This window comes from Mauremys mutica, unplaced genomic scaffold (assembly GCF_020497125.1).
Source record: "Mauremys mutica isolate MM-2020 ecotype Southern unplaced genomic scaffold, ASM2049712v1 Super-Scaffold_100199, whole genome shotgun sequence".
NCBI classification, from domain to species: domain Eukaryota; kingdom Metazoa; phylum Chordata; order Testudines; family Geoemydidae; genus Mauremys; species Mauremys mutica.
Genome location: NW_025423286.1, coordinates 450,198 through 474,363, shown reverse-complemented (window position 1 = coordinate 474,363; position 24,166 = coordinate 450,198). Strand labels below are relative to the sequence as shown.

At 55.3% G+C, this 24,166-nt stretch overlaps 5 non-coding genes across 5 annotated transcripts; 2 read left to right on the top strand and 3 right to left on the bottom strand.

Annotated features, from left to right (window-relative positions):
- Nucleotides 1–4,092: 4,092 nt before the first annotated feature.
- TRNAK-UUU lies at nt 4,093–4,165 on the bottom strand. The gene has a single exon. It is a non-coding gene; the product is annotated as a tRNA-Lys (tRNA).
- Nucleotides 4,166–9,335: 5,170 nt separating this feature from the next.
- TRNAA-CGC lies at nt 9,336–9,408 on the bottom strand. Its single transcript has one exon. It is a non-coding gene; the product is annotated as a tRNA-Ala (tRNA).
- Nucleotides 9,409–9,520: 112 nt separating this feature from the next.
- Nucleotides 9,521–9,594, top strand: TRNAI-AAU. The gene has a single exon. It is a non-coding gene; the product is annotated as a tRNA-Ile (tRNA).
- Nucleotides 9,595–12,155: 2,561 nt separating this feature from the next.
- On the bottom strand, nt 12,156–12,228 carry TRNAA-CGC. The gene has a single exon. It is a non-coding gene; the product is annotated as a tRNA-Ala (tRNA).
- Nucleotides 12,229–12,340: 112 nt separating this feature from the next.
- Nucleotides 12,341–12,414, top strand: TRNAI-AAU. The gene has a single exon. It is a non-coding gene; the product is annotated as a tRNA-Ile (tRNA).
- Nucleotides 12,415–24,166: the final 11,752 nt, after the last annotated feature.

Genomic DNA, 24,166 nt, shown 5'->3' with positions numbered 1-24,166 from the left:
TCCTCAGCAACGTCATTAACCACAAACATATTCTCATCATACTCCAGCCAGAAGGGAAATGGGCAGGAATTCTTGCTGTTCAGCCATGGACACAAGCATAGCAGTGTGTGGGGTGTAGAAGCTGGTCTGGTTAAACAATTGGAAATGATCACTCAGTGAGATCAGAACTAGAGTGTAGTGAGAAAACTGCATAAAGCAAGTAGTTGTGGCTGAGCGATTAAGGTGATAGATTAGAAATCCATTGGTGGCTCCTTGCTCGGGGTTGAGTCCTGCCAACTATGGAGGAACTTGCCATTCTTTAAATTTAACAATTTAGTTTCAGTGGCTGAGCATCCTTGGTGTCAACAGGAGCTAGGTCTTGTCTCACTCTCAGGTTGTGTCTACACAACAGAGTTATGCGGCTTTACTTAAAGCATTTTAATTAAACTGCTGTTGCGTATCCACACTATGCGGCTTGTGTCACCAGAGCACATCCACGCTAGCAACTCTTGGATCGCCACAGAGAGCAGTGCACTGTGGGTAGCTATCCCACTGTGCAGCTGGCTGCAGGGTGCTTTGGGAAGGGTTTGCAATGTCTCATAGGCTGGTACAGCATCACATCCTACTACATTGACAGCCGCTTTTCACCTGAAGTGTGTGTGATGGGGCAGAGACTGTGTGTGGGGAGAGGGAGTGTGTGTGTTAGAGAAGAGTGAGAGTGTCGGCGCTGTCTCTAAGTTCAGACAGCTGCTGGAAGCAACCAGTCCTGAGGCAGGGGGAGGGGGACAGCACCAATATCAGCCCCCGCTTCCCTCACTGGCTCAACACAGCACAGCAGTCTTTGTCAAACACACACATGCTGCTACCTGCCTGGCTCGGTGTCAGGGGTGCTGGCTCATGGGGGTTTAGAGGTCCATGGGCCGTAAGGCCCACCCCCCGCACTGTAAGGAAGCTTCCGCCCAGGGCCGGCTCCAGACCCCAGTGCGCCAAGCGCGCATGTGGGGCAGCATTTTAACGGGAGGGCGGCAGGCGGGTCCGGCGGACCTTCCGCAGTCATGCCTGTGGGAGATCCAACGGAGCCGCAGGACGACCGGACCTCCCGCAGGCATGACTGCGGCGGATGCGCTGGTCCCGCGGCTCGTGTGGACCTCCCGCAGGCATAACTGTGGAAGCTCCACCGTAGGCGTGGGACCAGCGGCACATCTGCGGGAGGTCCCGCGGAGGCGCGGGACCGGCGCCCAGCGGCGTGAGCGGCGCAATGCGCCGCCCTGCTTGGGGCGGCAGAATTCGTAGAGCCGCCCCTGCTTCTGCCGCCTGCTCTGTGTTCGCAGTGCGGGAGAGAGCAATATCCACGGCGGTGATTTGCTCCTGGCTGCCGGAGCAGAGCAGCAGGCTCAGCTGTCAGAACTTCCCAGAGCGATGAAAGGGGAGGGGCCCATGGCTCTGTAGCAGGAATGCAGGGCAGGCGAGTTCATAGCAGGCATTGTGGGATACTGGAGGAGTCCAGTTATGGTGATATAATGAACAGCAGCGTCTACACTGACAATTTGTCACTTTAAGTTTGCTGCAAAAAGCTCTAGGTTTCTCGTTGAGATGATTTTATTTTGTCAGCAAAACAGGGCAGTTTTGTCGCCAGAAGTGGCATTACAGTGTGTGCACCAGCCACAAGCTGCTGACCGAGGGAGCATCATGTGTTTTTCACACACCTGAGCAATATAATTCTGCTGAAATAACTTTGTAGTGCAGACCTGGACAAAGATTCACACACACACACACACACACACGCACACACACACACACAGCTTGCAAGGAAAATGTCACCTGCTCCTCTGTTTTGAAGAATCCAAATGCAAGCAAAGCTTGTCAGGCCCCGGTGGGGATGGCAGGGAGTCAGGTTTGGGCAGACATGAGAGCTTAGACACAAGCAGGCACCATGGCTTAGCTGGCTAAAGCACCTGTTTTGTAAACAGGAGATCCTGGATTCAACTCCCAGTAGTGCCTTGTTGACTGGTTGTTGGGGCACCTGGTATTGGCTACTGTAAAAAGAAAAAATAAGAAGCTAGAGGGACCTGTGGTCTAGCCCAGGGTGGCTGGTTTTATGGTTTAAATAACACTCACAGGCACTGATAACAGAGTTACTGAAAGTTTGGGAGTTAGGAGGTGGTAGATGAGTGTTCTAAGCCCCTCGCAGATGACCCCCTCCCTCTGGGACGAGGCAGGTCTGGACTCTCACACCAAATGGCTCATTGTGGCTGCCAGAATCTGTGGGCAGCTCATTTAGTTTGCACCGAGGGTTGAGTCCTGCTTTGTGCACCGTGTGTGAGAATGAAAATCCTAAACCGCCCTTTGAAATAACAAATGCAGCAGGACGTGTTATTGTCCCTGCCCCAAAGCAGACAGACCAATGGAGAAATGCCGTCGAGTCCAGGGTAATACTCCACTGCCATTTTACCTTTTTTGCTTGCTAAACTCCCTCCCAACCTTGTGGGGTCCAGAGCCCGATATTGAGCTTGAGCGGAGATGTCTACACTGCAAATTTACCACCCCACAGCCCTTGCCTGGGAGCCTGCACTGGCACGGGGCAGCCGTGGGTGTTTCATTGCAGTGTGGACATAGCCTAGCATTATGTCTACACTGCCATTAACACACCCAAGTCACTAGTCTCAAACCCTGGGTCAGTTGATTCAGGCTTGTGGGGCTTGTGCTGCAGGGTTATAAAATTACAGTGTAGACACTTGGGCTTCAGCCCAGCCTCCAAGACCCCACGAGGGGTGAGGGTCGCCGAGCCTGGGCTCCAGTCTGAGCCCCAGGAGCCCAAAACAGATCATCCAGGCCAGCCGGGCCACAGGGATTTTATCACAGTATAGATGCCCTCTCAGGGTATGTCTACACTGCAATGTAAGCCCAGGGTTAGCAGAAGTCATGTCAGCAGCCCCAACACATAAACATAAACCACAAGGGAAAGACCCGCCCCCCCAATAAGCTGGGCAGTGTCCTTCTCCCTACGGTTCGTAAGTCCAGCAACCAAAAGTCCTTTAACATGAGGGCCCCCCCCTCTGCACCCCCCTCACAGCTGTTGTCCTTAGTCAGTGCAAGCCCAGAGGTGCCTCTGTAGAGTTCACCTGCCAGCCTGGGTGGAAAAGGGGGGAAATAAGGAGGCACCATACTCACTATGGTGTTTAGGGACTCACTCATCCCGCCACAGCCCCCCTGTCCTAACGTTGGTCTGACACCTACATTTTAGTATTGGGACCCAGGCCCCAGCCCACTTGGCTTTGGAACCCCTGTCCCCTGCCTAGCAAGTGCTATTGAATTGAGGGTGAGTCCCTCAATCGGGGGCTGCCAAGCACAGTTGTGCTGCCCTCGATTCACACAACAAGGAGAACAACCCTTTATTTCTCCTGCCCCTGTAACATGGAGACTGGGAATCCAACACCAGCCACAAGTGATCATTTCGGCAACCCAACCTATTTCCAACATACTGTAAAATCCACATGCAGACTCCTACACGAAACCTTGCAAGAAAATCTTCCTGAGGGGGTCTGAAGCACCTGCTGCTGGAGGGATTGAGGGAGCCGTGGGTTGGGATTGAGAAGCAGCGTGAGGAGGGGGGCCTGTGGGTTGGGATTGAGGGGCACTGGGAATAGGAGGGGCCTGTGGGTTGGTATTGAGGGGCACTGGGAATAGGAGGGGGCTGTGGGTTGGGACAGAGGAGAAGGGTGAAGAGGAGCAGGCTCTGGTTGGGATTGAGGAGCAGTGAGCATAGGAGGGTCTGAGGGTTGGGTCTGAGGGGCACTGGGAAAAGAGGGGACATGGGTTTAGGCTGAAGAGCATCCTCGTTTGGGGATCCAGCAGGACAGGGGAAGGCAGCAGGTGATTGTAATTCCTTAGGGATATTCTGTGTGTGTGTGTGTGTGTGCAGGGAAGGAACATGCTATATGCCCAGAGGCCTTTATTCCTCCAGGCTGCAAGGACAGAGGGGCTGTCAGGAAGTTGCCCCTTCAATCCCCCCCACACAAAGGCCCTTCTGAGGAAAGGCAAAATCCTAGAGAGAAAAAGTAACATGAAAGAGGACTCCAGAAACACAGTTTAAGACCTTCCTGAGTAGTTTATCACCTGACCAGGGACTTGAACCCTGGACCCTCAGATTAAAAGTCTGATGCTCTACCAACTGAGCTAGCCAGGCTCACAAAGCAAAAGAGCAAGCTGGTGCAGAGGAGAAACTAGTCAAGAAAACAAGAGCGGGAAACAATACGGGAAACCTTCTGCTCTCTCTGGCCTGGTCAGGGGGCTGTGCCGATCAGGTGTCCGCATTAAGTTTGGCATCAATATGGTGATCCCTGGGAAGCTTGGGGTCCCCAGGTTGCCTAAGGAGGGGTCAACCAGCCCAGGTCGGAAACGGAGCAGGTCAAATCTCCCCTGCTGATCAGTAGTGGGATCGCACCTGTGAATAACCCCTGCAGCGTAGCCTGGGCAAGACAGTGAGACACGGTCTCTTTTTAGACACCTCTCCTCCCCCGCAGAGACTGTATGGGGGGATGGGAGCTCCCATTGTGGGGATCCTGAACTGGTGGGAGGGAGGCACCATGTACCAGGGATCCCGAAACACAGAACAGGGACACCCACACACCAGGTATCTTGCAGTAAGAGCTGCAGTCTTGATTTACAAACTGCAAGTGATGGGGAAATTACCACCTCCCTTGCGGAGCTTGTTCCACTAGATAATTAGCCTCATGGTTAAAAAATGGTCATTTCCAGGTGGGATTTTCTGACATCGACTGCAAGCCAATGGGGTCGTGTTCAATCTTTGTCTGGTGAATTAAAGAACCCTTTAAATCACATATTCCCCCCCTCTGGGAATTTGTAAAACGTATTTAAAACAGTGATTAAATCGCCTCTTAGCCTCCAGTCAATGAAATCAATTGAGCTTCTTCAGTCTCTCGCTGGAGACATTTTCCTTGTTTTTAAAGGCAAAAATCCTGATCTTTCCAATGGGAGCTGCTGCTTCAATGTTCAGTTTGGGGAGGGATTTGGCTGCACTCAGAGATCTGCCCGCGGGTTACAATCTGCGATCCGAAGGGTCGAACGCAAACAGCGTTTAGATGGGACCGTCAGTGCCGCCCCCGTGTGGCCAAAGATTAGAACTGACCAGCAGAGTTTACAGCTGGAGCCTGGGACGCTCCTGAGCAAACTGGGCCCAAAGCCTCTCGCGTGGGACCCTCGCTGTGCAGCAGGAGGCGGAGGGAAGCTGATTGTCAGGGCTCAGGGCAGCACCCTGCCAGGCTGAGCCGGTGTCTGTGCTAAGCTCGGCATCAATCAGGTGATTCTGGGCAGTTCGGGGTCCCCGGGCTCCCACAGGAGGGTGAAGCAGGTCACCCCTGGAGCAGGTTAAAGCTGCAGGGTGACAGTGGGGTTGCTGCCCCTGTGAACAGCTGCTGTAGCACCGCCTGGGCAGGACAGGGAGAGCCAGTTATACCCCCCCCAGCCTGTATCGGGGGATGGGAGCACTCACACCCTGGGGACCCACCCACCAGAGATCTGCTGGGGGGAGAGTGGCACCCACACACCCAGGATCTTGTAGGGGAGACAAGGGCATCCACACTCCGGGATCCTCTGCAGAGGGACGGACACCCACACACCCAGGATTCTGTATGGGGGGCAGAGGTACCCGGACACCTGGGCGGGGGAAGGGGGCACCGAAACAGCCGGGATCTTACCTGGCAGGACAGCGGCGCCTGCAGCTCGACATGAGACGGGGGCGGGGGGAGCAGGAGCATTTCCCAGTTCCAGGCTGTCCCCATCTGGCCAAGGCACAGAGCTCACAAGCAGAGTTTAAAGTTCCAGCTGCCAGATCGCAAAACAAGCCATGCTCCATGGCTGGTGCCTGTGATCCCAGCGCCTGGGGAGGCTGAGGCCGGTGCATTGCTTGAGCTCAGGAGTTGGGGGCTGTGCCAATCGGGTGTCCACACTAAATTTGGCATCAATGTGGTGATCCTGGGGAAGCTTGGGGTCCCCAGGTTGCCTAAGGAGGGGTGAACCGGCCCAGGTCAGAAACGGAGCAGGTCAAATCTCCCGTGCTGATCAGTAGTGGGATCGCACCTGTGAATAGCCCCTGCAGCGCAGCCTGGGCAAGACAGTGAGACACGGTCTCTTTTTAGACACCCCCCTCCCCCGCAGAGCCTGGGTGGGGGGATGGGAGCACCCACACGCTGGGGATTCTGACTTGGGGGGAGGTACCCCCCCCTGCCACACAGATCTTGAAAAGGGGAACAGAGACACCCACACACCACAGAGCCTGGATGGGGGCAGGGGAACCACACACGGGAGCTAGTTCATGGGGTGCGGGACACACCCATATGCTCCATTGCACCATTCTTAATGAGAAGAACGGGGGCATCCGCACAACACGGATCCTTAATGGGCGGGGGGACACCCACACACTCCACTATTAACCAGGAGGGACAGGGGCACCAGACACCCTCAGTAGTGTGGAGAACACCCACATCCACCGGATCCCTCATGGGGGGTAAGACAGAGGGGATTGTAATAGGGCCCAGCGCACCCACGCACCAGGGATTGTTAAGGGTTGAAGGGACAGGGACACCCACACACACTGAGATCACGTCCTTGGAGGAACGCAAAACCTCCACAGAAGGACCTGGTCTGTTCCATGATGGCAGCCCAGCCTGGGTGAGTCAAAGTCTCCTTTTATACAGGCACGCCCCAGAGATCCTGACTAGGGCGAGAGAGACACCCACCCACCAGAGATCCTTAATGGTCTAGGGTGCACCCACACACCAGTGATTCTTATGGGTGGGAGGAATGGAGACAGCCAGACACACTGAGATCACTTCCTCCCAGGAGCCTGGGCCAGACAGGGAGACACAGTCCCCCTTTACATATCTGCCAGACAACCTTCCTCCCACTCCCTCCACACAATGTTCTTATTTGGAGGTGAAGCCAGGGAAACCACATGGAGGATTCTTATCTGGGGAACTGGGGGCACCCACTTACCACCAGAGATTCTTAAGGGCAGGAGGAACAGGGACTCCCACCTCTGCAGCATGGGGGTGGGTCGCCTGCTGGGATCATCTGGGCATATTTTACCTCGTCAGCTCCCTGCCATTGCCTTGGGGGCCCCTTGTCCGCTGCCTCTGGTACCCAGTTTAGCCTCCTTCCTGAGGGCTGAAACGCTTTGATCTATCTAAGGTCTGTGGGATCAATACGTGTCATGGTGTAATTCTGTGTTATTCGGGGGTCAGACTAGCTGAGCTAATGGCCCCTTCTGCCCTTAAACGCCATGAAAACATTTCCCTGGTTTCTCCTTGCGCCTGACAGACACCACGGTGAGGGGCCCAAGAGAAGATCCTGGACACAGCGCTCTGGCTCTTACTTTACTTGGTGACGTCAGCGCTTTCCTAGCAAAGCTGCTGCTAAAGCGCTGGATTTGGGGAACTGTTCGGCTCCGATTCAGAGATCTGCCTGCGGGGTGTGAACCTGCCACGAGGAGCGGGAAACGCAACCAGCAACGGGAGGCGTTGGCTGAGCTCCAGGCTGCCCCCGTGTGGCCAAAGCTTAGAACTGAGCAGCGGAGTTTAAAGCTGGCGCTGGGAGGGACCTGAACACGCGGGGCACGAAGGCTCCTGCGTGTAACGCTTGTTGGGTGGGCAGCTGAGCGTAGCTGATTGCTGGAGTTCAGGGCTGCACCCCGGGGTGCTGAGCAGGTGTCTGTGCTCAGGTTGGCCTCGCTATGATGGTTTCTGGGAAGTTTGGGGTCACCAGTCTCCCTCAAGAGAGGGGAGCCAGGCCAGAAAAGGAGGCTTTCAAAACTCTGGTACGAATTGCCAGTGGGACTGCCCCTGTGAAGAGCCGCTGCAGTCCCGCCAGGGAGAGCCGGTCTCTCTTTGTGCAGCCCCCCCCCAATTCCTCAGGACGAGGGTTGTGCTCAAAGATCTGTGCCCCGTGTTTTAACCTCCATGTGAAGCGAACAGTGCTTCAGCTCAGTTCCAGGCTCCACTTCCACCGGCTCAGGCAAGATGGTGCAGAGGAGCCCCTGGGTGGCTGTGGGCCTGGGGAGGATGGCTTTTGATTTTTCGGCTTGACCGCTACGGGCAGCAAGGCCAAAAGTCAGATGGCCGACTCTCCCGTCCACCACGCTCATCAGGAGCCCTTAGTCGACAGGCTCGGAGAATGCGGGCAGCGTCCCCCACTATCTCTCGCATGCAAAGCGAGCGCTCTGCCGCTTGAGCTAATTCCCCGCAGCTGGCCTGACTCTCAGGCACCGGGCAAAAAAAGGCAAGGGCTCTGTGGCCTTAAGCAGAACACAGCCTGAAATGGGGGGGAGGGGGGCGTGCTACCCAGAGCTGGGGAAGGGGGTCCGAGTCCCAGCCACGCTCCTCGGCACAAACACCAACGCTCCCTCCCTGGAGTGTGTCTGGGCTGAGAGTTAGCCCCTGAAACAAGCACCAAGCTTCAGAAGACAACGCAGGGATAGATCACTTGACGATTGCCTGCTCTGGCCATTGCCTCTGAAGCGCCTGGCATCGGTTACTGTCAGAAGACGTGATAGTGGCCTAGATGGACCATCGGTCTCACCCAGGAGGGCCGTTCTTATCTTCACCACTTTCCTCTAACCCAAGCAAAGCCAGAAGCAGGCCCAGCTCAGCAACTCTAGCAGACTCCCTGGCCTCTGGCCCAGCATACAGCAAAACGACCCTGCCTCCGCCAGGATAGACAGCCACCGACTCCCTCTTCCAGACCAACGCAGCCCTTCCCCGCTTTGGCTGTCTCCAAGCTGTCAGCGTGCTCTGCTCTGCTCCACGGCTGCCATGCTGCCTGAGATCAGGAGGCTGCGAGGTCTCACGGTCTCAGCTGAGCTGGTATCGCATGCCACCCCGCCCATCTCCTCATTCTCTTCATGGACCCCTGGGATGTGAGTAATTCTGTATTTGAGTGGCTCTCCCTCCCGGCCAATGAGCTTGGCGTAGACTAGCAGGGAGGGAGGAGGAAAGGGATTGTGCTCCAGTGAGAGCTCAGAAAGAAAGGTGCAGGTCTCCCACTAGAGCCCAGCCCAGCAGAGCACAGCAGAGCAGAGCAGGCTGGAGAATGTGTGTATGGGTCTGACTACTTCTCCCATGCTCTTCCATTTGAGCTAACTTCCCCCAGCTGTCGCCAGCCTCCCAGTCAGCGCAAGGGGGAGAAGGGCCGGGGTGGAAGAGCTTTGTGCTCCGCAAGGGCTGGCCTTTTGGGAGGCCAAGCAGGGAGAGGGATGGAGGCCACTGGAGGAGCTGAGCCGGCTGACTGTCCATGGCTTCTAAAAGAAGGGCAAGAGAAGGTCCCCACGGCTGCCTTGCCGCTGGAGAATGCGGGCATTGATCCCGCTGCCTCTCGCATGCGAAGCGAGCGCTCTACCACTTGAGCTAATTCCCCTACGTTGGCAAGTGCTGTCTTGATCCATTCATTCGATAACGGAGGCCACATCGTTCCCCGCGCCAGCCGGTGACTCCTTCCAAAAGGGTCAGGCAAGAGAGGGCATACCGTAGGCCGGCTAGCTCAGCTGGTTACAGCGTGGTGCTAATAACGCCAAGGTCATGGGTTCAAGCCCCATGCTGGCCACTCGGGGTGCAGGAGGGAGAGGGTGGCTTCTGGTCTTTTGGCTGACTGCTAGGGGTGGCAGAGGCCAAAACCAGGTGGGCCGGGAGCGGGCAAGAGCCCTGCTGGGCGTGGGCACAGGCGCCGGGCAGGAGGAGGCTCCGGACACCTCCTTGGGCTCTCCTCCCTGGGCTCCTCGCTCCAGCTGCTGCCTGAAAGGAACTTGGGCCCGGGGAGGAGACAGGTGAGCCCGGCCGGCTGCCTTCCAGGCTCATAGGAGGCCAGGCTTGAGCTGCCCGCCCGCGAAGCCAAAATCGCAGGCCTGCCGGCTCACCCCCATTTCCACAGAGGGTTGACCTGATGGCCCGAATTCTTGCCGGCCGCCAGCTCCACCCAAATGGACCCGACGCCGGATCATGCTCCCCAGCCCAAGCCACAGAGGAAGGCTTAATCCTCGGCACCCCAACCTAGGGGAGAGGCTTCACACTCCGCCGGCGCAGGGTGACCTTTGGGACTTCCCTGGACACCATCCTCCCACCGCCCACAGCCAGACCCCCCAAGCCCACACTCGAGCCCACACCTCCGACAGGAAGGAGCAGGAGGACCACTCCGCCCAGGGGCACCACCACTCAAAGTCAGCTTCACTTGCTTCCTCTTCTACCCCTTTCCTCCCAAGTTATGCGCGCCTCACGGGAGCCGGCCCTGGGAAGACGCAGGCACGGCACTCTGACTGGCGCAAGCCAAACGCCCACTCCGAGAGTTTAGCACGGGCTCTTGAGGCACTGGAGGAACCCCATGCAGACGCACTGACGGAGCTAAGCTTTACGGCCAAGGGCCCTACCTGTGCAGAAAGCCAACTTGCTTGTGAAAAAGACGCCTCTTTCGGCTCCCCTTCCAAACTTCCAAATGCCTCCAAATGGGAAAACACACACACTGAAACACCCAAACGGAACTAACGCTGGGGCCAGGCGAAAAAGAAAAGCAAGGAAAAGATTTCTAAATGGCCACCCTGCCAGAGTCGTACAGCTCCGCAAGTGAAATCCGTGGGAGGGACATTACACAGAAAAGGGGAATGGAAAGCTGCCCAAATTGAGATGCTGTGGAAAGCTACAGCCCCATCGCTACTCCTACTCTGCACACTTCTTGCAACAGCTGATGAACGGCCAGGTGCTTTTCGCATCCAAGCCCACACCAGGGAAAGACCTTGAGAAGCTTCCCGTGGCTTGCCTGGTTCAGCTGGTCAGAGTGTGGCACTCGTGGAGGCAAGATGGTGCAGAGGAGCCCCTGGGTGGCTGGGGCCTGGGGAGGATGGCTTTTGATTTTTCGGCCTGACCGCTACGGGCAGCCAGGCCAAAAGTCAGATGGCCGGCTCTCCCGTCCACCACGCTCATCAGGAGCCCTTAGTCGACAGGCTCGGAGAATGCGGGCAGCGTCCCCCACTACCTCTCGCATGCAAAGCGAGCGCTCTGCCGCTTGAGCTAATTCCCCGCAGCTGGCCTGACTCTCAGGCACCGGGCAAAAAAAGGCAAGGGCTCTGTGGCCTTAAGCAGAACACAGCCTGAAATGGGGGGAAGGGGGGCGTGCTACCCAAAGCTGGGGATGGGGGTCCGAGTCCCAGCCACGCTCCTCGGCACAAACACCAACGCTCCTTCCCTGGAGTGTGTCTGGGCTGAGAGTTAGCCCCTGAAACAAGCACCAAGCTTCAGAAGACAACACAGGGATAGATCACTTGACGATTGCATGCTCTGGCCATTGCCTCTGAAGCGCCTGGCATCGGTTACTGTCAGAAGACGTGATAGTGGCCTAGATGGACCATCGGTCTCACCCAGGAGGGCCGTTCTTATCTTCACCACTTTCCTCTAACCCAAGCAAAGCCAGAAGCAGGCCCAGCTCAGCAACTCTAGCAGACTCCATGGCCTCTGGCCCAGCATACAGCAAAACGACCCTGCCTCCGCCAGGATAGACAGCCACCGACTCCCTCTTCCAGACCAACGCAGCCCTTCCCCGCTTTGGCTGTCTCCAAGCTGTCTGCGTGCTCTGCTCTGCTCCACGGCTGCCATGCTGCCTGAGATCAGGAGGCTGCGAGGTCTCACGGTCTCAGCTGAGCTGGTATCGCATGCCACCCCGCCCATCTCCTCATTCTCTTCATGGACCCCTGGGATGTGAGTAATTGTGTATTTGAGTGGCTCTCCCTCCCGGCCAATGAGCTTGGCGTAGACTAGCAGGGAGGGAGGAGGAAAGGGATTGTGCTCCAGTGAGAGCTCAGAAAGAAAGGTGCAGGTCCCCCACTAGAGCCCAGCACAGCAGAGCAAAGCAGAGCAGAGCAGGCTGGAGAATGTGTGTATGGGTCTGACTACTTCTCCCATGCTCTTCCATTTGAGCTAACTTCCCCCAGCTGTCGCCAGCCTCCCAGTCAGCGCAAGGGGGAGAAGGGCCGGGGTGGAAGAGCTTTGTGCTCCGCAAGGGCTGGCCTTTTGGGAGGCCAAGCGGGGAGAGGGATGGAGGCCACTGGAGGAGCTGAGCTGGCTGACTGTCCATGGCTTCTAAAAGAAGGGCAAGAGAAGGTCCTGCGGCTGCCTTGCCGCTGGAGAATGCGGGCATTGATCCCACTGCCTCTCGCATGCGAAGCGAGCGCTCTACCACTTGAGCTAATTCCCCTACCTTGGCAAGTGCTGTGTTGATCCATTCATTCGATAACGGAGGCCACATCGTTCCCCGCGCCAGCCGGTGACTCCTTCCAAAAGGGTCAGGCAAGAGAGGGCACCCTGTAGGCCGCCTAGCTCAGCTGGTTAGAGCGTGGTGCTAATAACGCCAAGGTCATGGGTTCAAGCCCCATGCTGGCCACTCGGGGTGCAGGAGGGAGAGGGTGGCTTCTGGTCTTTTGGCTGACTGCTAGGGGTGGCAGAGGCCAAAACCAGGTGGGCAGGGAGCGGGCAAGAGCCCTGCTGGGCACTGGCATAGGCTCCGGAGACCTCCCTGGGCTCCTCGCTCCACCTGCTGCCTGAAAGGAACTTGGGCCTGGGGAGGAGACGGGTGAGCCCGGCCGGCTGCCTTCCAGGCTCATAGGAGGCCAGGCTTGAGCTGCCCGCCCGCGAAGCCAAAATCGCAGGCCTGCCGGCTCACCCCCATTTCCACAGAGGGTTGACCTGATGGCCCAAATTCTTGCCGGCCGCCAGCTCCACCCAAATGGACCCGACGCCGGATCATGCTCCCCAGCCCAAGCCACAGAGGAAGGCTTAATCCTCGGCACCCCAACCTAGGGGAGAGGCTTCACACTCCGCTGTGGGGTTACATCATCCCTATGCTGCCTTGGTGGAAAGTTACAGCAGCAGGACAACAAGAATAGAGGTGTTAGATAAAGTTGTTATGAGAAAGTTGAGAGCTAGCCCGTGGGAGACAGACGCCAGGTGGCCTAACTGGGATCAGATAAGTTGCATGGGAAATGGGAAACCAGTAAGCAAAGGGCCATGCATGTGAAAAGTGTGTGTATCAGACAAAGAACCAATCAGCAGCAATGTAATGTTGGTGTGTCTGACGTTTGCTAATATGGAGAAGCCTATATAATATGATGCATTGTAAATAATAAACGATTCAACTTGCAATCATATTGGTTGTTGTGCTTTATACGGCCCGCATGCAACGCAACAAATGGTGACCCCGACGTGATTCGTATCGAATGAAAGTGTCGGTGGCCTGACCCAGGCGGAGAAGCCCTGAGCCCAGAGGCGAACGGCCAGGAGCCTGAGCCCAGAGGCGGGGAGTGCTTATCCGACGTGACTCGTATCGAGTGATGATAGTGTCGGGAGCCTGAGCCCAGAGGCGAACGGCCAGGAGCCTGAGCCCAGAGGCGAGCAGAGGAGCTGCAGCAGGGAGTGCTGGAGAAGCCCCCGGGCGTCCGAAAAGAGAGACGCACCTGAGCCCTGAGGAGAGCGGCTATAAGCCGCGGAGGAGAGGGGCGGCTATAAGTCGCGGAGGAAAGCAGCGGCTATAAGCCGCGGAGGAGAAGGGCAGAGCAGCTAACGTGAGTACCGCTGTATCAGCTGAAGAAAAGATAACACAGAAGCTTTATTTGCACATTATGAATCGACAGGGGGAAAAGATTTCCCCTGCTGCACTGATTTACTTATTAAGAAGAGAGGGGGAGTTGGGGAGGCTCCTCCTGACCGGCCTTCGGGCACAGGACGAGGAGGTGCTCCGCTGGAAGCGAGCCCTGGACGGGAAGGCGTTGGAGTGCACGGCACAGGCAGAGGCTCGTGCCGTGGCCCCGGAGGTCGCTCGGACCTACAAGCAAGTAAGTTGTTTTGGCAGGAGCCCGAAGTTGTTATGAGCAGCAACAGCTGGGTGTTCTGACACAGGATTTACAGTTTAAAAGAAGCCAAGCAGGGAAAGAAAAGGAACAGGATGATTTACCCGAAGAAAAGCTCATTCTTTTCTAGCCCCAGTCAAAGACACACATTGCTAACAGCTAAGACTTGGCGAACAGCCCAGACTAAAGAGAGCTTGACTGGGCCCAAAAAAGCTAATGAGAGCTGCAAAATCCTGCCAGGCACTAACGGACTGTGTTAGCTGTCTCCTTTCACAGGTATGGAAGAGCTGCCCAAAGATCCTAGCAGCCCTGCCATTTTTGCAACCAGGAGACTGATTGCCTGGACCCATGATTTTATTGCAAAAGACCCCTTCACATCAGGAGAATTTTCCTACTGATGATTGGCCTTATTATTTTTTAGTTCCATTGTGCTTTTAAACAGCAGGAAAAAAGGACAAGGTAACGTGCTGGCTAATCTCTCCCTTGTCCGCTGCAGCCCCCACGTCCTGATTATTTCCCCTGTAGAAGCTGAACCACGACGGTGGTGGAAAAGAAGAAAAAACACTCACGTTGTTGATATTGCCAAAGTCCAGAAATTCCTGACTAAAAGGACATTGAGAACTGACCCTGGTGAAGAAACGAAGAATTGTATACTGGCAGGAAGAAATTTGGGACTCCTGCTGAGAAATGTGATGTTAATTGGATTTTGGGATTTATTCTACAGGCTGCGCCCTGTGTTTTGGATAAAATTTTAGCATGTATTGCCCCTCCCTAACTGGATTGTAAATGATATTCCCCCCCCCCCCCGTTACTAACCCCAATTTTTTAGAGCCTACTTGTTTTTTTGTTTTTAGAGTTTGAGAAAACTCGGCCAAAAGGTTTGTTGAGTATTCTCAAAGGGGGGAGTTGTGGGTTATTTAGGCATAAATTTAGGTAATTTGGGAGAATGGCTTTGAATTTATGTAACCCAAAGTATTTTTATGTAAAGTGCTTTTGTTAGCCTTATTAGGTTTTGTTAATTTTGTGTTATGTGCTGATTATTGGCTGTTGTAGATTGCTTGATATTAGATGTAGTCAATATTATAATAGATAGGTTGAATGCAGATGTTGTAATTAAAGTTATGCATAAAAATGTAGCCCCCACAGTGGGAAAGTACAGATAATTGCTTGCAGTAGAGACTAGAAGGGTGGGGGCTAGTTAAGAAGTACACCCTCTTAGCTAAATTGATAGTGGAATAGTTGGTGTTTATGTAAGGAACGGTTTAGCAAGAGGAAAAAAGGATCGGGCCCAGGCAGGCAGGCAATAGACAGAGAATTTGAAGAGGAAAAAAGGATCGGGCCCAGGCGGCGGGCAACAGACAACAAGCTTGGAAAATTGGTTGATAACCTTGAGGGTGTAGTTGATAGAAAAGGTAATTAACTACAAGCGAGTAATGTTAGGCAGAGTAAAAGGTTAACTCTGTGGTTGCTGGAGGGAATAGTAGCTGAATTTTGTAAAATGCTAAAAGAAAAGTTTTTGGTGTTTTTAAATGTTTGCAATAAATTTAGGCAAAGAAATTAGTTTGCAATTGTTTGGTTATGAATAATTTTGTTGCATTAGCTGAAGAATGTATATAGTGCTATGTAATTGAAATTGTATTAGGCTTTAAGGGCATTGTAAGTGGTAATGTTTTCTTTCAGTGTTTAAAAGCAGGAGTTAAAAGTAAAAAGCAAGCCAGAAAGCATCTGTATTAATGCAAGTTATTTAACTGATAAGGTAGAAGCCACTGAAACCTGAGCTGCCTATAAAACATATATAAGAATATATGGGGTAATTCCCCTGTTTTGCCTGCAAGCTATATAGTGTATTTGTATATTTTAAGTAATGATTGATTGCCCAGTAGGGGTAAATTTGTTTTTGTTTTTTAGATATTAAAGAAATTTGATGTTAGCTGTATAGCATTTAATATACCATGCATTTACTAATAGAGTAAAAATTTCAGTTTTGTATTTTATGTTTTGTTTTGTGGTGTTTGTTTGTAGCCAGAATTGTTGTGTTTAATATTTTTATGAGATGGTCTGATTTGAAATTAAGCTGAAGAGTAAGATTGAAATGCAGATACTGGTTTTATTTAATTTAAAATACAAAGTGTTTGAATACATCAGAAGAAAAATGTGATATGCTAAAGTTTAATACATTTTCTTAAGTAAGAGAGAAATGTTATTGGCCAACTCTTTTATTTTAGAATGGTTATTAAAATTTGCATACCTATAGTTTTGGAAAGCAAGGACATGGTTGTAAGAATTTTGAAGGTATGTGTTGTATAAATTTATTTGATTATTTGCATTTTATGTATGCGTTGCTTTAGCAATTGCAGGATAATATGCATAAGCTTATGCATAATTGTAATCCTTTGTGGGACTGGCTTAATGGCTTTGATTGGCCCACTTGGGTTAATTTTCTTCTCCATATGGGAATAATTGCGTTGGGAGTTGTTGTTTGTTTTTTTTTTATTTTGCTTGCCCTGTTTTGTACGCCTTTTGCTATGAAGTTTGGAGAGGTTTATTGGATGTTTTTCTTTTTTTTAAGAAAAGAGGGGGAGATGTGGGGTTACATCATCCCTATGCTGCCTTGGTGGAAAGTTACAGCAGCAGGACAACAAGAATAGAGGAGTTAGATAAAGTTGTTATGAGAAAGTTGAGAGCTAGCCCGTGGGAGACAGATGCCAGGTGGCCTAACTGGGATCAGATAAGTTGCATGGGAAATGGGAAACCAGTAAGCAAAGGGCCATGCATGTGAAAAGTGTGTGTATCAGACAAAGAACCAATCAGCAGCAATGTAATGTTGGTGTGTCTGACGTTTGCTAATATGGAGAAGCCTATATAATATGATGCATTGTAAATAATAAACGATTCAGCTTGCAATCATATTGGTTGTTGAGCTTTATCCGGCCCGCATGCAACGCAACACTCCGCCGGCGCAGGGTGACCTTTGGGACTTCCCTGGACACCATCCTCCCACCGCCCACAGCCAGACCCCCCAAGCCCACACTCAAGCCCACAACTCCGACAGGAAGGAGCAGGAGGACCACTCCGCCCAGGGGCACCACCACTCAAAGTCAGCTTCACTTGCTTCCTCTTCTACCCCTTTCCTCCCAAGTTATGCGCGCCTCACGGGAGCCGGCCCTGGGAAGACGCAGGCACGGCACTCTGACTGGCGCAAGCCAAACGCCCACACCGAGAGTTTAGCACGGGCTCTTGAGGCACTGGAGGAACCCCATGCAGACGCACTGACGGAGCTAAGCTTTACGGCCAAGGGCCCTACCTGTGCAGAAAGCCAACTTGCTTGTGAAAAAGACGCCTCTTTCGGCTCCCCTTCCAAACTTCCAAATGCCTCCAAATGGGAAAACACACACACTGAAACACCCAAACGGTCCTAACGCTGGGGCCAGGTGAAAAAGAAAAGCAAGGAAAAGATTTCTAAATGGCCACCCTGCCAGAGTCGTACAGCTCCGCAAGTGAAACCCATGGGAGGGACATTACACAGAAAAGGGGAATGGAAAGCTGCCCAAATTGAGATGCTGTGGAAAGCTACAGCCCCATCGCTACTCCTACTCTGCACACTTCTTGCAACAGCTGATGGACGGCCAGGTGCTTTTCGCATCCAAGCCCACACCAGGGAAAGACCTTGAGAAGCTTCCCGTGGCTTGCCTGGTTCAGCTGGTCAGAGTGTGGCACTCGTGGAGGCAAGATGGTGCAGAGGAGCCCCTGAGAGGCTGTGGGCCTGGGGAGGATGGCTTTTGATTTTTCGGCCTGACCGCTACGGGCAGCCAGGCCAAAAGTCAGATGGCCGGCTCTCCCGTCCACCAGGCTCATCAGGAGCCCTTAGTCGACAGGCTCGGAGAATGCGGGCAGCGTCCCCCACTACCTCTCGCATGCAAAGCGAGCGCTCTGCCGCTTGAGCTAATTCCCCGCAGTTGGCGTGACTCTCAGGCACCGGGCAAAAAAAGGCAAGGGCTCTGTGGCCTTAAGCTGGACACAGCCTGAAATGGGGGGGAGGGGGGCGTGCTACCCAGAGCTGGGGAAGGGGGTCCGAGTCCCAGCCACGCTCCTCGGCACAAACACCAATGCTCCCTCCCTGGAGTGTGTCTGGGCTGAGAGTTAGCCCCTGAAACAAGCACCAAGCTTCAGAAGACAACACAGGGATAGATCACTTGACGATTGCCTGCTCTGGCCATTGCCTCTGAAGCGCCTGGCATCGGTTACTGTCAGAAGACGTGATAGTGGCCTAGATGGACCATCGGTCTCACCCAGGAGGGCCGTTCTTATCTGCACCACTTTCCTCTAACCCAAGCAAAGCCAGAAGCAGGCCCAGCTCAGCAACTCTAGGAGACTCCCTGGCCTCTGGCCCAGCATACAGCAAAACGACCCTGCCTCCGCCAGGATAGACAGCCACCAACTCCCTCTTCCAGACCAACGCAGCCCTTCCCCGCTTTGGCTGTCTCCAAGCTGTCTGCGTGCTTTGCTCTGCTCTGCTCCACGGCTGCCATGCTGCCTGAGATCAGGAGGCTGCCCGTGAGGTCTCACGGTCTCAGCTGAGCTGGTATCGCGTGCCACCCCGCCCATCTCCTCATTCTCTTCATGGACCCCTGGGATGTGAGTAATTCTGTATTTGAGTGGCTCTCCCTCCCGGCCAATGAGCTTGGCGTAGACTAGCAGGGAGGGAGGAGGAAAGAGATTGTGCTCCAGTGAGAGCTCAGAAAGAAAGGTGCAGGTCCCCCACTAGAGCCCAGCACAGCAGAGCAAAGCAGAGCAGAGCAGGCTGGAGAATGTGTGTATGGGTCTGACTACTTCTCCCATGCTCTTCCATTTGAGCTAACTTCCCCCAGCTGTCGCCAGCCTCCCAGTCAGTGCAAGGGGGAGAAGGGCCGGGGAGGAAAAGCTTTGTGCTCCGCAAGGGCTGGCTTTTTGGGAGGCCAAGCGGGGAGAGGGACGGAGGCCACTGGAGGAGCTGAGCTGGCTGACTGTCCATGGCTTCTAAAAGAAGGGCAAAAGAAGGTCCCGCGGCTGCCTTGCCGCTGGAGGACGCAGGCATTGATCCCCGCTGCCTCTTGGAGTGCGGGGGAGTCCAACTCTGCACCCCTCTTCCTGGGACTCACAGTGATTTTCAGCCAGCCAGTAAAACAGAAGGTTTATTGGACACAGGAACACAGGCTACAGCAGAGCTTGTGGGCAGAGCCAGGACTTCTCAATCTGGCCTTTCTGGGGGGTTCAGGGTGCTTGGATCCCAGCCTAGGATTCTCTGAACTCCCCTCCCCCAGCCCCAAATCGAAACTGACTCTCCCTCTCCAGTCGGCTCTCTCCTTTGTCTAGCTCCCCTGGCAGAGATGTTGACCTCCCCTCCCCCCTGCCTAGCTCATGTTACAGGCTGAATACCTGTCCCTCACCTAATGTCCTCCCCGGCTCCCCCAACCCCCACACAGGCAGCCCCTACTCCAGCACATCTCTCCCCCTTTCGAGACTGAACTGAGCAGGGTCACTCTGCCCAGTGACCCGGGGAAGTTCAGGGCCCCCTCTCCGGGACAGCGCGTCTGCTATCAGGTTGGCACTTCCCTTCACGTGGACCACCTCCATGTCATAGTCCTGCAGGATCAGGCTCCACCTCAGGAGCTTGGCGTTGGCTCCTTTCAGCTGGTGCAGCCAGGTCAGGGGAGAGTGGTCGGTGTACACGGTGAAGTGGTGCCCAAAGAGATATGGCTCCAGTTTCTTAAGGGCCCCACACCATGGCCAGGCATTCCTTCTCGATGGCTGCGTAGTTCTGCTCCCGGGGTAGCAACTTCTTGATCAGGTACACGATGGGGTGTCTCTCCCCCTTTTCATCCTCCTACATCAACACCACCCCCAGCCCCGTGTCTGAGGCGTCAGTGAACACCATAAAGGGCTTGTCAAAGTCTGAATTTGCCAGAACTGGGCCACTGAGCAGAGCCTCCTTCAGCGCCTGGAGAGCCTGCTGGCACTCCTCGGTCCAGACCACCTTGTCTGGCTTCCCCTTCTTGCACAGCTCAGTGATGGGGGCGGCTATGGCGCTAAAGTGGGGCACGAAACTTCGATAGTACCCCGTCATCCCAATAAAGGCCTGGGCCTGCTTTTTGGTCTGGGGCACGGGCTAGTCTCTGATCACCTCCACCTTGGCTGGTTCCGGCTTTAGGCAGCCGCTCCCCACCCGATGGCCCAGGTAAGATACTTCAGCCATCCCCACCTTGCACTTCTCAGCCTTTGCGGTTAGCCCAGCCTCTCGGAGTTGGTTCAGCACTTGTTTAACCTGGGACACGTGGTCCTCCCAGGTCTGGCTGAAGATGCAGATGTCGTCAATATATGCCACGGCAAAACTCTCCATCCCCCTCAGTTGCTGATCCACCAGACTCTGGAAGGTGGCGGGTGCTCCCTTGAGGCCGAAGGGCAGGGTCAGAAACTCATAGAGCCCCAGAGAGGTGATAAAGGCCAATTTCAGCCTGGCATCTGCGTCCAGCGGCACTTGCCAGTAGCCCTTTGTAAGATCCATGGTGGTGAGATACCGAGCGCCTCCCAGCTTGTCTAGGAGCTCGTCAGGCCTGGGCATGGGGTTGGCATCAGATACAGTGATGGCATTGAGCTTTCGATAGTCCACACAGAACCGGATCGACCTATCCCTTTTGGGGACCAGGACCAGCGGCGAGGCCCAAGGGCTGGAAGATGGCTGGATCACCCCCAAAGCCAGCATGTCCCTGACCTCTCTTTCTAGGTCCTGGGCAGTTTTTCCTGTGACCCGAAAAGGGGAGCATCGTATGGGGGGGGTGACCCTTTCTCCACCCGGTGGACAGTCAAATTAGTGCGCCCGGGCTGGTTGGAAAACAGCTGTCGGTACAGATGCAGCACCCCTCTGATCTCAGCCTGCTGGGCCAGGGTCAGCTGATCATAGAGGGGAATCGCCTCCAGGGGGGAGCCAGCCTTTGTCCCCGGGAATAGATCCACTAAAGGGTCATCTCCCGGCTCCTCCCAATGTCCACACACGGCCAACACCACATTCCCCCTGTCATAGTATGGCTTCATCATGATACACCTGGCGGTGATGAGCCCGGTTCGACAGCTCCACCACATAGTTTACCTCATTTAGTTGCTTGATAACCTTGAAGGGCCCTTCCCAGGCAGCCTGGAGTTTGTTCTTTCTCATGGGGATGAGAACCATCACTTGACCCCCAGTGGCGAAGGCGCGGGCCTGCGCCGTGCGGTCGTACCAGACCTTCTGCTTCCTCTGGGCTCGGGCCAGATTCTCCCTGGCCAGGCCCATGAGCTCGGCAAGTCTTTCCCGGAAAGTCAGGACATACTCCACCACTGACTTGCCATCGGGCAGCCTTCCCCTCCCATTCGTCTCTCATCAGGTCCAGGGGCCCCCTTACCCGCCTACCATATAACAGTTCAAAAGGCGAGAACCCGCTAGATTCCTGGGGTACCTCCCTGTATGCGAACAGCAGGTGAGGTAAGAACTTGTCCCAGTCCTGTGGGTGCTGGTTCCTAAATGTTTTTAGCATCATCTTTAGCGTCCCGTTGAACCTTTCCACCAGCCCGTTGGTCTGGGGGTGATACGCTGAGGCCCAGTTGTGCCGGACCCCACATTTCTCCCACAGGGACTGGAGCAGGGTCAACATGAAGTTGGACCCCTGGTCCGTTAAGACTTCCTTGGGGAACCCCACCCAGCTGAAAATGGTCAGCAGCGCATCTGCCACGGTGTCTGCTTCGATAGAGGACAAGGCCACCGCCTCAGGGTAGCGAGTGGCGAAATCTACCACCACCAGGATGTATTTCTTCCCTGACCGGGTCGCCTTGCTGAGAGGTCCCACTATGTCCATGGCCACCTTCTGGAAAGGTTCTTCTGTGATGGGCAAAGGCCTCAAAGCTGCTTTCCCCTTGTCCTGGGCCTTCCCCACCCGCTGGCAGGGGTCACAGGATTGGCAATACTGTCGAACATGGGTAAAGACCCCAGGCCAGTAAAAGTTCTGTAGCAGCCTCTGCCTGGTGCGCCGGATTCCCTGGTGCCCTGCGAGGGGAATGTCATGGGCCAGGTACAGGAGCTTGTGGCGAAACTTCTGGGGAACCACCAGCTGCCTCCTGATCCCCCATGACTCTACTTCCCCGGGGGGAGCCCATTCTCGGTACAGGAATCCCTTCTCCCACAGGAACCTCTCCTTGCAACCTCTCCTCATGGTCTGTACCGCACTGAGGTTAGCCCGGTCCCTGAGCTTCCGCAAGGAGGGATCCTTCTGCAACTCGGCCTGGAACTCGGCAGCTGGGACAGGGATGGGGACCTGCTCTCTCTCACCAGCTGGGACTGAGGTAGCAGCCTCTCTGGGTCGTGTCCCTGAGCGTTCCTTCCCCACCAGGTCAGGGTCTTGCGCCTCGGGCAGAGTACCTTCCCCGGTGTCAGGGTGCAGAGCCCTGCGCCAACTCTGACTACGGGTCACGACCAGGGCACCCCGGGCGTTGCTTGGCCAGTCCTCGAGGCCCCCCCATTAACACTTCCGTGGGCAAATGTGGGTGTACCCCCACGTCCTTGGGGCCCTCCTTGGCCCCCCACTTCAGGTGCACCCTCACCATGGGCACCTTCAATGGGGTCCCGCTCACACCCCTCACGGTCAGGTAGGTGTCGGGCACCATCCGATCTGGGGTCACCACCTCGGGCCGGGCCAGCGTCACCTCTGCGCCCGTGTCCCAGTACCCAGTGACCTTCCTCCCATCCACCTCCAGGGGAACATGGCACTCTTTCCGGAGGGGCAGCCCCATGCCCACCCTGTAAACCAAAAACCCGGAGTCTGGAGCATCCAGCCCCCCAGAGGAGCAGACCTGGGGCCCTCCTCCCTCCTTCGCAGGTGGTACGCGGCCAGCCCCCCTTTCCTGGGAATGTTGCCCCTCATCTGATTGGGTCTCTACCCAGTCAACCCTCTGCGGGTTAGGTCTGCTCGATCTGTCCCTGAGCTTGGGGCACTGGGCCCGTATGTGGCCTTGTTGGCCGCAGAGAAAGCAGCCCATGTCTCGTGGGTCCCCTCGAGTGGGTCGGATGGACCTGACGCTGGATGTTCCCCTTTGGTGGGGGTTCTCCATAGGCCCCCGCTGGGAGGTCCCATGGTGACTTTCTCTCTGTGTTGAGGCAGGCCTGCTCCTTCGAAACTCCTCTCTGCCATCCCCTGTCCGACTGTCCATGTATTGGTCAGCCAGCCGGCCTGCGTGCTGCGGGTTCTCCGGCTTCTGGTCCATCAACCACAGCCGCAGGTCAGAGGGGCACTGCGCATACAGGTGCTCCAGTACAAATAAGTCAAGCAGGTCCTCTCTAGTTTGGGCCCCAGCTGTCCACTTGCGGGAGTATCCCTGCGCCCGGTTGACCAGTTGTAGGTATGTGACCTCCCGGGTCTTATGTTGACTCCGGAACCTCTTCCGGTACATCTCCGGGGTCAGCCCAAACTCGCGGAGCAGGGCCTCTTTGAACAGGTTGTAGTCCCCTGCCTCCGCCCCTTTCATTCGGCTGTACACCTCCATGGCGGTGGAGTCCAGTAAGGGGGTGAGAAACTGGATCCTGTCTGCAGGGTCCACCTGGTGCAGCTCGCAGGCATTCTCAAAGGCCGTCAGGAAGGTGTCTATGTCCTCCCGCTCCTTACGCCGGGCCAGGAAGCTCTTATCAAAGCTCTTTGTAGGCTTGGGTCCCCCCTCACTCACCGTAGCTGGGGCCTTACTGTTGTTCAGCTGGGCCAATTCCAGCTCATGTTTACGTTGCTTCTCCTTCTCCCTCTCCTCGTGTTCACGTTGCTTCTCCTCCTCCCTCTCTTCGTGTTTACACTGGTTCTCCTTCTCCTCCAGCTCACGCTGGCTTTGTCTCTCCTCATGTTCCCTCTGTTCCTTACGCTCCTCCAGCTCTCTCAGTTTTATCTCTCTCTCCAAGTCCAGCCGCATGCGCTCCACGGAGGCCGAGCATCGCCGGGACGATCCCCTGCTGGGGGGTGAGCTTCGCCGGGCCGACCCCCTGCTGGCCAGGGGGGTCACGGTGCCCTCAGTAGCTGGGCTCCTCCTCCTCCTCCCCCTAGGCCTAGGGGTGGGAGGTCTCGGGAAGCCCTCAGCGGCCGGCTGACCACTCCCAGCGGGGACACACACTGGTGCCTGCGCTGCATCTGCCTGGCTGCTTCCCTCAGAGACAGGGATTGGTTCATTCACACGATCTGCGTCCTCCAGCTGGGCAATCAGCTGGGCCTTGGTGAGCTTCCCACAGTGCAGCCCTCTCCGCTGGCA